This window comes from Ochlerotatus camptorhynchus, unplaced genomic scaffold, assembly GCF_037179485.1.
Source record: "Ochlerotatus camptorhynchus isolate MF236.1 unplaced genomic scaffold, CSIRO-AGI_Acam_v1.1 ptg000316l, whole genome shotgun sequence".
Lineage (NCBI taxonomy): Eukaryota > Metazoa > Arthropoda > Insecta > Diptera > Culicidae > Ochlerotatus > Ochlerotatus camptorhynchus.
The window spans coordinates 5,308,851-5,322,655 of NW_027040804.1; the positions used below are offsets into that span (position 1 = coordinate 5,308,851).

At 37.1% G+C, this 13,805-nt stretch overlaps 1 protein-coding gene across 2 annotated transcripts in view; it reads right to left on the minus strand.

Annotated features, from left to right (window-relative positions):
* Positions 1 to 13,805, minus strand: part of LOC135707683 (phosphatidylcholine:ceramide cholinephosphotransferase 1-like) — a 51,036-nt gene that overhangs the window by 6,122 nt on the left and 31,109 nt on the right. The gene's annotated exons all lie outside the window — the stretch shown is intronic.

The following is a 13,805-nucleotide window of genomic DNA, read 5'->3' on the forward strand; positions in this document are numbered from 1 at the left end:
GTAAAGTAGAATATTGTAGAACATTGAACTATGGCGTGCAAAGCTATTGATATCACCAAGTGAGGCACATGTGCATAGACTCCAAGTGTGTATCACAATTCGAACCAATAGTGTTGACGTATGGTTCAAAGCAAAAGATTCACACATGAAATGGATGTGTTTCACAATAAGTGCAAAATTAAGTGTTAGACACATGATGATGACCTGTGGAATTTTTTGAGTGTAATATCACAGACGAACAGACATAACTCTCACAAGTTGTTCATCGAACAAGCATTTAATACCCCGTACAGACTATGGCTTATATCAAGTAACCCAAGTAACCAACAAGCCCGCTAATCACCCTTTTTGCGATATATAATACCCCGTTCACATTACAGCGTATATCACGTGATATACGGTGTCTTGCAATGAGCACTCATACATCTAGTTTTCACTGGAAATCCTTTGTATGAATGCTCATTGCAAGACAGCCTATATTACGTGATATAGACTGTAATGTGAACGGGGTATAAGGCTGATGTACGGCTGATATAAAGTTAGGAAACCCTATATTTACCTTATATAGCAAAAAGGGCGATTATCGGGTATAGTTAGCGGGCTTGGTGGTACTTGGTAATATAGCCTGTCTTGCAATGAGCACTCATACATACACTAATATAATTCCACACATTTTTATTCGTGAATTTTCATGTGAAATTCCACATGATTTTCATGTGACCACACACAAAAAGAATCCACCCAGAAGCACACATGAAATTTATCAGTCAAATGAATAGTATGTGTGGTTACACATGGCTTTTATGTGTACACATATTAAGTATGTGTCCGACACATAAATATCATTTGTTGATCACATTGCAAAAATTCATGTGTGGGACACATAGCTTTTTGATGTCATTTGTGACAACTGTCAAACTTTCCGTTTCCGTTCCGCTTCCGCCCACATTGCGCTTGGGCCTTAAGGAGTTGTCAAAATCTGGTTAAACTTGTTTTGTTCTGATGAGTAGAATCTACCCAGATTTTGGGTAAATAATTCTAATCGAAATTTTCCCAAAGTAAAAAATGACGCAGGTATGAAAAGAAGATTGTTGCGCTTCCAGTGAAAGTTTTAATGCTCAAAATATGGCGAATGCTACTAGCAGATATAGTTAGGGTTAACTACCTCATTTCCGGCCTATTAAGCACAACCCGCACTTAGTCTTTTTTAATCTAGCGCAGTTTAGCACCAAACAGAATATTATTATTACTGATGGCTTTCAAATTTATTTACCTTTCCGCACGTACCGCAAGATTTGAAAAAGAGAAACCAATTGTTGAGATGTTGTCAAAAGTCTAACACTGCTTCTTGACACCAAACTCGGCCTACGGATTCTAAACTCGGCCTAACGCATTGAAACGCCATCGAAACGCCAATGAATTCACATCGGCCTATCGAAGGAAGATGAAAATTGATTCGGTCGGAGCGTTTCTTTTGTTTTGGAAATAATGGATGCAAACCTTTATACCACGCGTTCTCATTGACTTCGTTCGGTAGCTTATTTACTCAAGTATCGTAACAAACGCATATTTGACTTGTTAACTCTGAAATCATGGATTTATTTGAAGTATTCTGCTCGATAGGCCCAAAATGGGCGATTAGGCCGAAGTAGTTCTCTACCCTAGTAAGTATATTGTTAGTTTCTCGACCTTGAACATTCTCCTCATTCTAGGTTATCGAGATATTCTGTGACACTCGAGGTGACGCTTTTCGCTTCAATGTCGTATTGCGTAGTTATATATTTTTCCGACAATATGACCTCAATAATCAATAACAGGCTAGAAGAGCTAGTCGGTGTAGGTTATGTTTGATACTAATTGCTATTAAAATGGGTGAAGTTTACCATGTAAAGCCCATGGCTGAAAGCCTTCTTAATAAAGTTAAATAATAATAATAATAAGTTTACCATGTTATCAAATGTCAACATCTGAGTAACCGTTACCCAGTGTCTGTCGCAGGTACGTTTACCCAGATTTGGGTAAATACATGTTTACCCATTTTTGGGTAGGTTCATTTTTGACCGATCTGTGTGGATTCTACCCAAATTTGGGTAGTTTTGAAATAGCGTGTGGTTCGCTGTAATACACTGAACCAATTTGACATATTCCTGTTATGTGGAAGTCTAATAATTTTGCGCTATAAGATAATCCATTGAAAATGATATGATTGAAAATGTGTCAGGTAAATTCTATATGAATATCTGATACATTGACAATGCTGATAATTTGAAAACTTTTATATGATCGCCATATGATAAATGAAAATCGGTCAAATTATAATAATTAACTGAAATGGATTTGAAACCCATAAGCATAAGCTTTACTTTTCACCACAATATAATATATGTGTCATAAATCAATCGAAGTAAAGTTTATGTGAAAATCACATGAAATTTACTTATTCTTTTGACACATATATTTAATCGATTTCTAAAAATAAATCGAAAAATAAACACCAGGCAGTGGGAGCTTTCACAGTTGTGTTTTTTTTTATTGTAGCTGATTTGGGATTCGATCCAGAACTGTTGAGCTGTGATGCTTTTCGTGTCTGCGCTCGATTCCATTGGGCCACGGCTGACTTCAATATTGAGCTCGTTCAATTAGCATGAAGTAATAACAGCTCTCCCAACATGGAATATAGAGCAACGTTATGCTCGTTTTGCTAGAGTGAAGAAAAATAGCACTGACCAATATATGCTCCGTTTCAGTGGTGTCGTGTATTCAAATCATTATTAATGCTCCTGTGTGCAATAAAACAACGACTACATTATATGAGTTCATGGAACTGGTTCATGAAGTTCGAGTACTAGTGCTGGAATCTGAATTAGCCGTGTAGAAGGCTTACAATTAGAATCTTAGCAAATAAATATTGCAGTAGAATCATTTTTTTTTTCAATCAAAAAGTATTCTTTTCCGGAACCCCTTATCTTATGAAACAATAACAAACAATGATTATTTATTACAGTAGCATTGTTGTTAGCAATATTTAGTTCGACTAATCATTCTAATGAGTGTACGATAACATAGTTGAAAATTGTTTCAATAATTTATAAAGAACAATTATGTAAGATGTATTTTATTGGGAGCGATGTTCATCCCAGAAAAACATACCAAAACAAATGTTTGCTGTTGGATTTCTTAAAAGGCAAATCTATATGACTTTTTAATGATTGGGATAGATCTTTTTACAATATTCAAACCTCAAAAATCAAAGGAAGCTATTCCAATGAGATATACATGTTTTCCTATACTGCAAAGTTAAATGACAGTCCAATAGTTTCTACATGTCTGTTTACACGCGACATATCAACAAACGTCAAAAATCGTTAAAAGCAACTCCAATAAAATATACATGATTATCTTATATGATATATCTTTTAGTGAGCAATATTCATCACGAAAACAGGTACATTTTACTCGATTTGCTCATAGTGCAAACTTATATGATTTTCCATTAGTTTCTAGATGCCTGTTCCCACCCGTGACATATCAACAGTTTTTCACCATGAAATATATCAGACAATATTCATATACATCTTACCTATCGCTAACCACGTTCGAAGCAAAGTATTATCAAGTACTAAGTATGTGAAATTACGATAGAAATCATTCCATATCGCAGTCATAGTTTTTAAGTGATAATCCATTGGAATCTATCAATCATCACATAGAATGAATAAATCTCCTGACATTGCTATGTTATAAGATGGATCCAATAAACGGTACATGTCGATTTGTTTCAGTGTAGAATTTTCTTAGAAGCTTGTTCCATCAGCCAAAAGATGGGCTAGTATTTTTGTTTTGATTTGGTTAAAGTTGATTTTGTTTGCAATGATCTTTGACAGTTTACCCACCGACAAACCGACATGAAACTTGAACTTAACTCTTGATCGAGAATCCATAACGGCGGATTCAAATGTGCAGCGATCCCATCTGTCAAAACCATAGAAATTTGTTAACTAGATAAAGGGTGATACGGTCAAAATTTGGTCAATATCAACTTGACGTATTTCTTTCAATTTTGCATTTAAAAAACCTGAACACCCCTCATTTTGAAGGTGTGTGTGTGTAGAATGTTGCTCCTATTTTGATTTTGGAATTCACTCTTCAGTTGTCAAAATGCCGTCCAAGCAAGAAGAGCAGCGTATCAAAATTTTGCTCGCGCATCGCGAAAATCCGAGCTACTCGCACGCAAAGTTGGCAAAATCGCTAAAAGTTGCCAAATCAACCGTTACAAATGTAATTAAAGTGTTTGGGGAACGTTTGTCGACAGCCAGGAAGTCTGGATCGGGGGGAAATCGAAAACTGGAAGCCGCTGAAACGACAAAGAGAGTTGCCGGTAGTTTCAAGCGAAATCCTAACCTCTCTCTCCGAGATGCCGCAAATAAGCTGGGTGTATCGTCTACAACCGTGCATCGAGCCAAAAAACGAGCCGGACTATCGACTTACAAGAAGGTAGTGACTCCAAATCGCGATGATAAACAAAATACGACGGCCAAAGCGCGATCCCGGAGGCTGTACACGACGATGCTGACGAAGTTTGACTGCGTGGTAATGGACGACGAAACCTACGTCAAAGCCGACTACAAGCAGCTTCCGGGACAGGAGTTTTATACGGCAAAAGGAAGGGGAAAGGTAGCAGATGTTTTCAAGCACATGAAACTGTCAAAGTTCGCAAAGAAATATCTGGTTTGGCAAGCCATCTGTACCTGTGGCTTGAAAAGCAGCATTTTCATAGCTTCCGGGACTGTCAACCAAGAAATTTACGTCAAAGAGTGTTTGAATAAACGTCTGCTGCCTTTCCTGAAGAAACACGGTTGTTCCGTACTGTTTTGGCCGGATTTGGCATCTTGCCATTACGGTAAAAAGGCCATGGAGTGGTACGCCGCCAACAACGTGCAGGTGGTTCCCAAGGACAAGAACCCTCCCAACACGCCAGAGCTCCGCCCAATTGAGAAATACTGGGCTATTGTCAAGCGGAACCTAAAGAAGACCAAAAAACTGCTAAGGGCGAGCAGCAGTTCAAGGCAAACTGGCTTTCTGCGGCGAAGAAGGTGGACAAGGTGGCTGTACAAAATCTGATGGCAGGGGTCAAGCGTAAGGCCCGGCAATTCAGATTTGGAAAAGCGGAAGCCTAACTGAATATTTTTCCTGAATTTTATACTAATTGAACTTGAAAAAGAAATTTAATTTGATTTTTTAAATAAACGATTTCACCGATTTACACGCGTTTTCCCTTGACCAAATTTTGACCGTATCACCCTTTAAAAATAATTTGCCCAGAATAGATTAGACACAAACCAAATCACACATTTTGTATACGTGTTCGTGGCTAGGATACACATTTTTCACGAACACTGCGGCAGATGTCAGTTTTGTGCTTTGATCAGAAATGTGATGGTGGTGTATGGTCATTCATGTCGGTTTGTTGGTGGTTAACCTACAAATGGGTACCAATCATAAAGAGACGACACCCTTATAAACAAATACCATAAACGAACTGTATCCCGGATGGGTAAACTATCCCACAAATGGTTTGGATGATACCCCGAACACGTTGTTAAGCTCTCTTTTATGGTTTATTTTTATTAGGGGCATCTTATCCATTTGACAGGTCTTCTGCTCGATTGGAATGACTTTTCCTATGTCGCCTCTTTATAAATTTAGGCTCTTTAACCAATCAGTGCGATCTATAGTCGCTTTATTCATAGTCTGACGGATAGAATTTCAATCTATCAAAAAGCAGAACCATTTCAATATATTGTAGACCAACAATTGAAAAGGTACTATCAACTTTTATAAACAAAACGTTGATTATTCTTTCCTCGCCAATCGAAGGTAAATTACCAGCATCATCGGATAGGGGAAACTTTTCACAACCTAAAGATGGCGTTAGTTTGTGTAGGTGAGCCTTTAGTCACGAGAAAACGGTTTCCGAAATTTTGTCCGCGATAGCTGATGTGCTCTTTTCTGTCGTTGGTCGTGATTTGCTCGATTGGTTCCGCGATTTGACAGCTCAATTGGTTCCCGAGATTCTATCCGCCAGACTATGCGAATATAGCGACTATAGTGCGATCGTCTCCGCTGCTGGTGGTGAATAGGGGAACCCGCAAAAGAGTGACGAGGGCGGAAATTTTCGCCATGAAGCATTGGCAAATCAACGTTGGCACTCGTGGAGAATAGAAGAACTATGAGAGTAATGATGGTTTCAAAATTTTCCACGGGGAGGTATACGAGTGCAATCTCAAAATGCATTTATTTTGCAAATAGACCATTTTATTTAAATCTGGTTGCTGCTACAGTTGTAGAAAAGCTGAAATCTATATATCTACACATACAAATCTGAAAAGAAATTATTTTTTCTATATTATATGTCTATTAAGTAGTCGTCCTTAAGTTTTCTACTAGCGTAGCACTAACCAGATTTAAATAAAATGCTCCATTTGCAAAATAAAAGCATTTAAAGATTGCACTCGTATACCTCACCGTGTAAAATTTTGAAACCATCATCACTCTCATAGTTCTTCTATTCTCCACGAGTGCCAACTTTGATTTGCCAATAGGAAAAGGAGTAGATTTTCACTTTTCCTGATTAATTTATCAGTTGCAGTTGTCTGAAATCATTAACCTCTTGGAATATTTTGTTTTCTCTGTATCAATTTTGCAGTGATGCTTCCACATATTGTTGTTGAGAAAACTGAAGATTTATAAAGCGGTTAATTTCACCGGATTTTTAATGTGTGGCTATTTGAGCTGTAAATCAGTTTAGATCTGTGGGAAATGGTAAAATAAGACCACTACCGATGGAAATTTGTAAGATATGCATAAAAAAAGCGTTAATTTGTGATGTAAAATTGTAAAGTTAACAATTAATGTAAACAACCAGTTTCGTTGGCGTTGGCTCTCATAATCGCATACATTGGTGGTGCATCGAAACAGCCTATTATCACAGACAAACCGACATAACACTCACACTCACATACTTCGCAAATAAGGTTTTAGTACGGAATGTGCTCGCATTTGTCCTGGTGGCGCGACTGAAGCGTTAAGCAAGCCTCCTTATTTCAAACTTGTCAGTGATGCCAGTTTTTTTTTCAGGTCAATTTAGTAGATTTCAGCTCTTGAAAATGATAAGAGGGCCCAGGCATAGGAAATTGATAAGAGGCCCACTCGAGACACATATCACTTACTAATCGGACGAATACAGAGTTGATGAATATTACATTCAAACAGCTGCACATTGGTCATTTCACTTGTTGTGTTACTATTACAAGGCTATTTTGATGACGTTTTACTTGTTGATAATTATTATAACACCCTTGTAACATGTTATAACACTGTAGTCTGAACAAGACATTACCAGTTACAATACATCATTATGAGTAGCATTGATTGATAAATATTATATGTGTTTGCTGTGTACACATTAAAGTGATGAGCGGTGGTAGAAAGGGCACACATTAGTGATTTATTACTACGTTTAAAAACTTTTTCCAACAAAAGAAAAATCACACTAAACAAACAAAATAAATTTCTAAAAAAAATGATTTTCTGTGAATATCTCCTACGGATCCGTATTTCTGCAAAATTCAATCAATTCTATTGGCAAATCAAAGTTGGCACTCGTGGAGAATAGAAGAACTATGAGAGTGATGATGGTTTCAAAATTTTACACGGTGAGGTATACGAGTGCAATCTTGAAATGCTTTTATTTTGCAAATGGAGCATTTTATTTAAATCTGGTTAATGCTACGTTAGTAGAAAACTTAAGGACTACTCAATAGATATATAATATAGAAAAAATCATTTATGTTCAAATTTTTAGGTGTACACATAGATTTCAGCTTTTCTACAACTGTAGCAGCAACCAGATTTAAATAAAGTGCTCCATTAACAAAATAAAAGCATTTTAAGATTGCACTCGTATACCTCCCCGTGGAAAACTTTTAAAACCATCATCACTTTCATAGTTCTTCTATTCTCCACGAGTGCCAACTTTGATTTGCCAATAGATCTACGTTAAATTTGGTAGAACCGGCATCACTGACTTGCATCTGTTTTGATTTTGTTCAACGCAGCTGACGCGTTAAAAGAACGAGAGAAAAGCAACTGGTGAAAAAATTGCATGCACGAGGGATGCTCCGGTTGCACATCTATTGGGAGTGTGGATGATAGAGGTTGCTAGTGTGCATGCAAAATACGCTTAACTATATTTTTTGAAGAATTTTCTTTTAAAAGTTATGTCTGTTTGTCTGTGCTATTACTTTACTGAATCCTTGCAAAATAAATTGCAGAACTAAACGGCTGTTTGAATCTCGGAAAAATAATGTACGCACAGACAAACATACATAACACATTGAATATTTCTCACTGTAAAACATCGGCACTAAACATTACCGCCATCTATTGAGTTCACTATGGTGGGCAGTACGCTGTACAGATGGCGGTAGCGTGTAGAAGTCAAACGCAGGGGAATTGACTATGCACGCCACACGTGGTGGAACTACCAACTAAGACACTTTTAAATTGTCCGTTAAATGCTGGTTCGATGAAAAACATACGAGTGTTATGTCCGTTTGTCTGTGATGTAAGTGTGTACAAAAAAGCTAGTTGGTATTTTAACACCCTTTTCCAATCAATTTACTAATACTGTAGAAAATTTCATGGAAATTCTAAGGACAAACTTAGAGTAATATTCAAGATAGGCATGTCGGATTTAAAAAGTGTAGTGTAGTGGAAGTCACAAAATCGGACCTTTACTGTGTTCTGCACTCATTTTGCAGTAGAAGAAATTTAATAAAATATTAAATGTAAAAGCATTGAGTGTGCCAAATGTACAAAAATCAGACTACACTATGTTCGGGTTTTTATAATTTTTGATATCCGGAATCAAAAATTTCAGAACATTGGAATTTTTTTCCAAATCAAAATTATCCCGATAATTTCTCCAAGTCCGGGATCAACATTTTATTATATTTGCAAACAGACAACCATATATTTATACTGGAAAGCGTCAAACCTTTGCAATAAACAAATATGTTTGAGCAACAAATGCTTACTTTAAACATAAACTACTGAACACTAAAACCAATAATAAAGTTAACCTTCAAAGTGCAGGAAATCGACAGCTGCAAAACATAAAACCGTATACACATCGAGTAAGAATCGTCTCTCTACTATCGTCGACGCCGCAACAGCCGTTAATAGGATTTATCGGATTAGGCTGCTGCTAAGCCATCGTCGTCGCCATCGTCGATAGTCATGTCATGTACCTACCTAGTCGCCCTGGGTCTGGGTTTGCGTGTTCGTTGGATACGTTATCCATATTCTTGGCATGATTTAGTTTTCGTGTCTAATTACCGCTCGAAATCATGGGACTTTTACCGTTGCGCTTTGTTCGGGTTGATCGGATTTAATTAATTAATTTAAAAAGCAGACATCGATTTCTTTCCGAAGTGCAATTGACGCAAAACAAATGGCATAGGGTAGAGGCATAGAGGTAACTCTAAGACCAGATGGTCCCGAAGAAACGAGCTCAACTTTTTGGCTCAGCTCTGGTACTATCTTCGGTCCCAAGCTAATCGATGCACCCCTCGAAACATAGGAAAATCCACGAACCTCTCATTTTATCTGCCAAACTTTCATAGCGAATCAAAACAAACATAGTGTAGAACTGGAATTTCAACTAGAATAGGGTACGTTAATCGTTTGCTTGGGATCAATAGGCTAGTCAAGTAGTGAGCCAATTTAAATTCGTTAGTTTCGTATTGATTGTTGGTTGTACTCCTTTAATCGAGTACCTCAAAATGTACAATTTGAGATACTAACAGTACAGCAGTGTACTTTGTACATCTGTACAAGGTATTAGCATAGAGGTAACTCTAAGACCACTGGGTCCCGAAGAAAATCATTATTATTTTTGGCTCACTCAGTACCAGAACAACGGTCCCAAGCAGTCCCAAGCTATTTCACTAACCCCTGCATGTTCTGCATGAATCCACACACCCCTGATGTTATCTTTCAAACTTTCATAGCGAATCAAAACAAACATAGTGTAGTAATAGAATTTCAACTAGAATAGGGTACGTTAATCGTTTGCTTGGGACCAATAGGCTACTAAAGTGGTGAGCCAATTTAAAATCGTTAGTTTCGTATTGATTGTTGGTATTAGGTTCTACACCATTCTGGCCGTTGCTAAAATTAGAGTGGTCCTCAAATTAATTGATATTTTAAAACTAACATTCTTCCTTTTGTAAACAAAAATATGTGAACTTCAACAAAATTGTAGCTGAGATGAGGTGATGAAGCTACTTTGTTGAAGAAACATTTTTTTCTATCTCTCAACGTTCTCATTTTAAAGCATTTCTTCTTAAATTACTTAGGGTGGTCCTGAAAAACATAGTTTTTTAACTTTATCTTTTTCATTTCTTATTGTTTTATGACACTCGTTTCAGATGATTTTTAGACAGGGTGTCTTCCATTCATTTTTGCTCAAACAGTGTTTTATGAAATTATAAAATAATAAGATATTAGGATGATATTTTGTATGAGTAAGTAACAAGAAAAGATTGTAAAGTTGGTTTTTGACACATAAAACCTGCAAATGTAGCTTTGACAGAGTCACAATGAGCGATTTTCTGATCACCTCTTCGCGAAGAGTGAAGAGCGAAGAGTTAGTGAGATAAGTGACAAAATCACTTATTGCGACTCTCATGTAGCAATATTCGCAAGTATTATGTGTTAAACACAAACTTCACAATCTTTTTTTGTTGCTTTACAAACAAAATATTATCATAATATCTGATTATTCCATAATTTCATAAAACATCTTTTTATCCAAAATGAATGGAAGGCACCCTGTTTTTAGAGCTGCCCATTTTGTCTAATAAAGAATATTGATATCTCCTACTAAAATGCCATAAGATTATCAATCTCTTAAACAATTAATAACCGAGTTAATAACTACTTGAATTGACCTTTGGCTTAAAAACGATCTTCTGCAGAGTTGTAGCAGAGAAATATAAGAATAGCTATTGAACTACTAAATAGTGCAATATGGAACAAGGTTAGTAGGTTTTCCCATAGTAATTTCCATATAAACTTAAATTGTTTTGTGCCAAGTCAGTTTCTTATTAAATTAGTTCCAATTTTAGAAGGATAATCAGGACCCAATTAACCACTTCATTCGAGCAGTTAAAATGACGTTTACTACCACTCGAACTTTGAAATGAAACATTATTTTCATATTTTTTCTTCTAGAACCTCGGGAAAAAGAGCCAAAATTTGTGCGTTTCATAAAAAAATTGAAATAAGTTGGACCAGTTTTGTAAAATCGCTGGTAGAAAGTCACGCCAAAACTGCTTGACAAAGTGGTCAATTTGAGACCGTTTGAGCACTGTGGAGCAAAAATTTCAAATTTTGCATCATTCTAGTGGTCAATCATGCTCATGCAATACAACCTTTTGAATCTTTCTTTACACGATTTTTTAACGCGTTTTTTTTACGTATGATTAAGTCTTTCGGCAACATATTGGGGGTGCAATTTCAAAAATCGACCGCGTTACAAAAGGTGGTCAGGTTTTGACCACTTATAACTCTGTCAATAGCGGATGGATTTTAATTCTTAGCGAGCCAATGGATTGGAAATTTTTTTACGAATTTTTTCATTAATTTTCAATAGGTCACTATTGAAAATCACACAAATGACCAACTTTTGCAATGGTGATCAAAATTATCACCGATTGCCTGCAAAAAGCGCTTTCCCTAATACGCCGAACGGTGCTTATTCTATCACCGTGTGTGGTGATGTCCGGTCGGTCGTCATAAGCAGCAGCAGCAGCAGTGCTTTCGGCGCGTGGCGTTGAACATTGTTCACCAGTACACAACGAAAGGCTGCCCGCAAGCAGAGAGCCGCAGCATCCACGTGCGTCCATTCATCGAATAAGGAGGAAGTAGCTGCACCGCTACTGATCGGATTCAGTAGCTCTTCGTGAGTCGCTGTGGACCATCTATGCCAAGCACGTCACCCTCGTTCCAAACAACAAACAGCTCGCCAGCGTCATCTGTGTTGAACACCTTAATAGCTCAGCATTACTCAACCAACACGACAAAACGGTCCTTTTCAGGACCACCTTAAATTATTGTTGTTTAAGAGTTAATTTTCATTGAACGTTCGCTCACCTTGCTGCCAGCCACATCACTCCCAGAATTAAAATCCATCCGCTATTGACAGAGTTTTAACTGGTCAACCTGACCACTTTTGGTAACGCGGTTGATCTTGGTTTTTTTTTTCAAATTGCACCTCCAATATGTCGCCGAAAGACGTAATCCTACGTCAAAAGACCTGAGTGTAATTCAAAGTGAAATTGATGAAGAGAATCGATCAACCCAGATTATACCTACGATTCCACACACAGCCTAATGCATTTAACTAATTATCACCTCTAGGAAATGTATAGTGCAATAGCATACACCTTACTTTGCTTTTCCTACGCTTCCTATCGAATGACAACTGACTGTAATATGCTAGAAGGCGATAAATGATGTGCAAATGCAGTCAACCTTCGACAAGTCGATATTAAAGAGACCATCACGTTGTACAATAACAGTTCAATAGGAAATCATTTGAAGTGACTGTCGTAAATCACACTTTTCACTATCTTTGTAATATCTTCGGTATAACTTATTTCCGATGTTGGTATCTTGTTGAACAGGTTTTAAAATTTTGTCAAATCAGTAGACAAACCGTTTCCAAACATGGGAAAATTCATTTACTCGCGCGAGCAGAGCAGAAACAAAATAGCCATCCTCAGCTACAAGCAGATTGCCGAGCGAATGTAAAATACTTCAACTAAGTGACTCTGTAGGTAGACTCGGAACTGATAGCTGTGATAAAGTAGCTGAATTTATAAATAGACGACAGGTCAATATTGGAACAATTCTAGATACAGCTGGAATTAGAACATAACAGCTTTTGTAAACAATTACTTCTCTCGATGATTTCTAGAAAGCCAAGGCTCGCTTACTCACATCAACGTCACCATATGGTAGGGGAAGACTTCCCCTTCCGGTCGATTATGTTGGTTTGCGTGGGCGTGCCTTGAGTTTCGAGAAATCATCGAGAGAAGTCATTGTTTACAAAAGTTGTTACGCCCTAATTCCAGCTCTATCAAGATTCTATATAGAGTTGGAATTAGGGCGTAACAGCCTTTTTTAAATAATTCCTTCTCTCAACCTACATATCCACATAGCATTGAATTTTTATTAGTGTAGAATTGTTTATCAGTCAAGGCAAAGTTATTCGAATCGAGTAGAAGACCTGTTGAATGGATAAGATCCCTAATAAAAAATAACCATAAACGAACGATAACCCAAATCATTGAACTATTCCACAAATGGTTTGGATGATACCCAGAACACGTCGTTAAGCAAATTAACCATACAATTTTTATTAGGGATGTCGCCTCTTTTCCCAATTCAGTCTCTTTAGAATAAAGGATAAAATAAAAGGCGAAGGAGAACCCGATTGAATGCGTAAAAGCCGAACGCTAACGATTTAAATAACCTAATGAGATATTTTTTGGCTCAGTGATTTAAATCAGTTGAATTGGCCACAGCAGTTTTACAGTATTTGCGTGACGCTTACGTTTATGTGTTACAGTATAATCAGAGACAAACAGACATAGCACATTGAATATTTCTCACTGTAAAACATCATCGCTAAAACATTACCGCTGTTGAGTACACTGTTGATGGCGGTAGTGTGT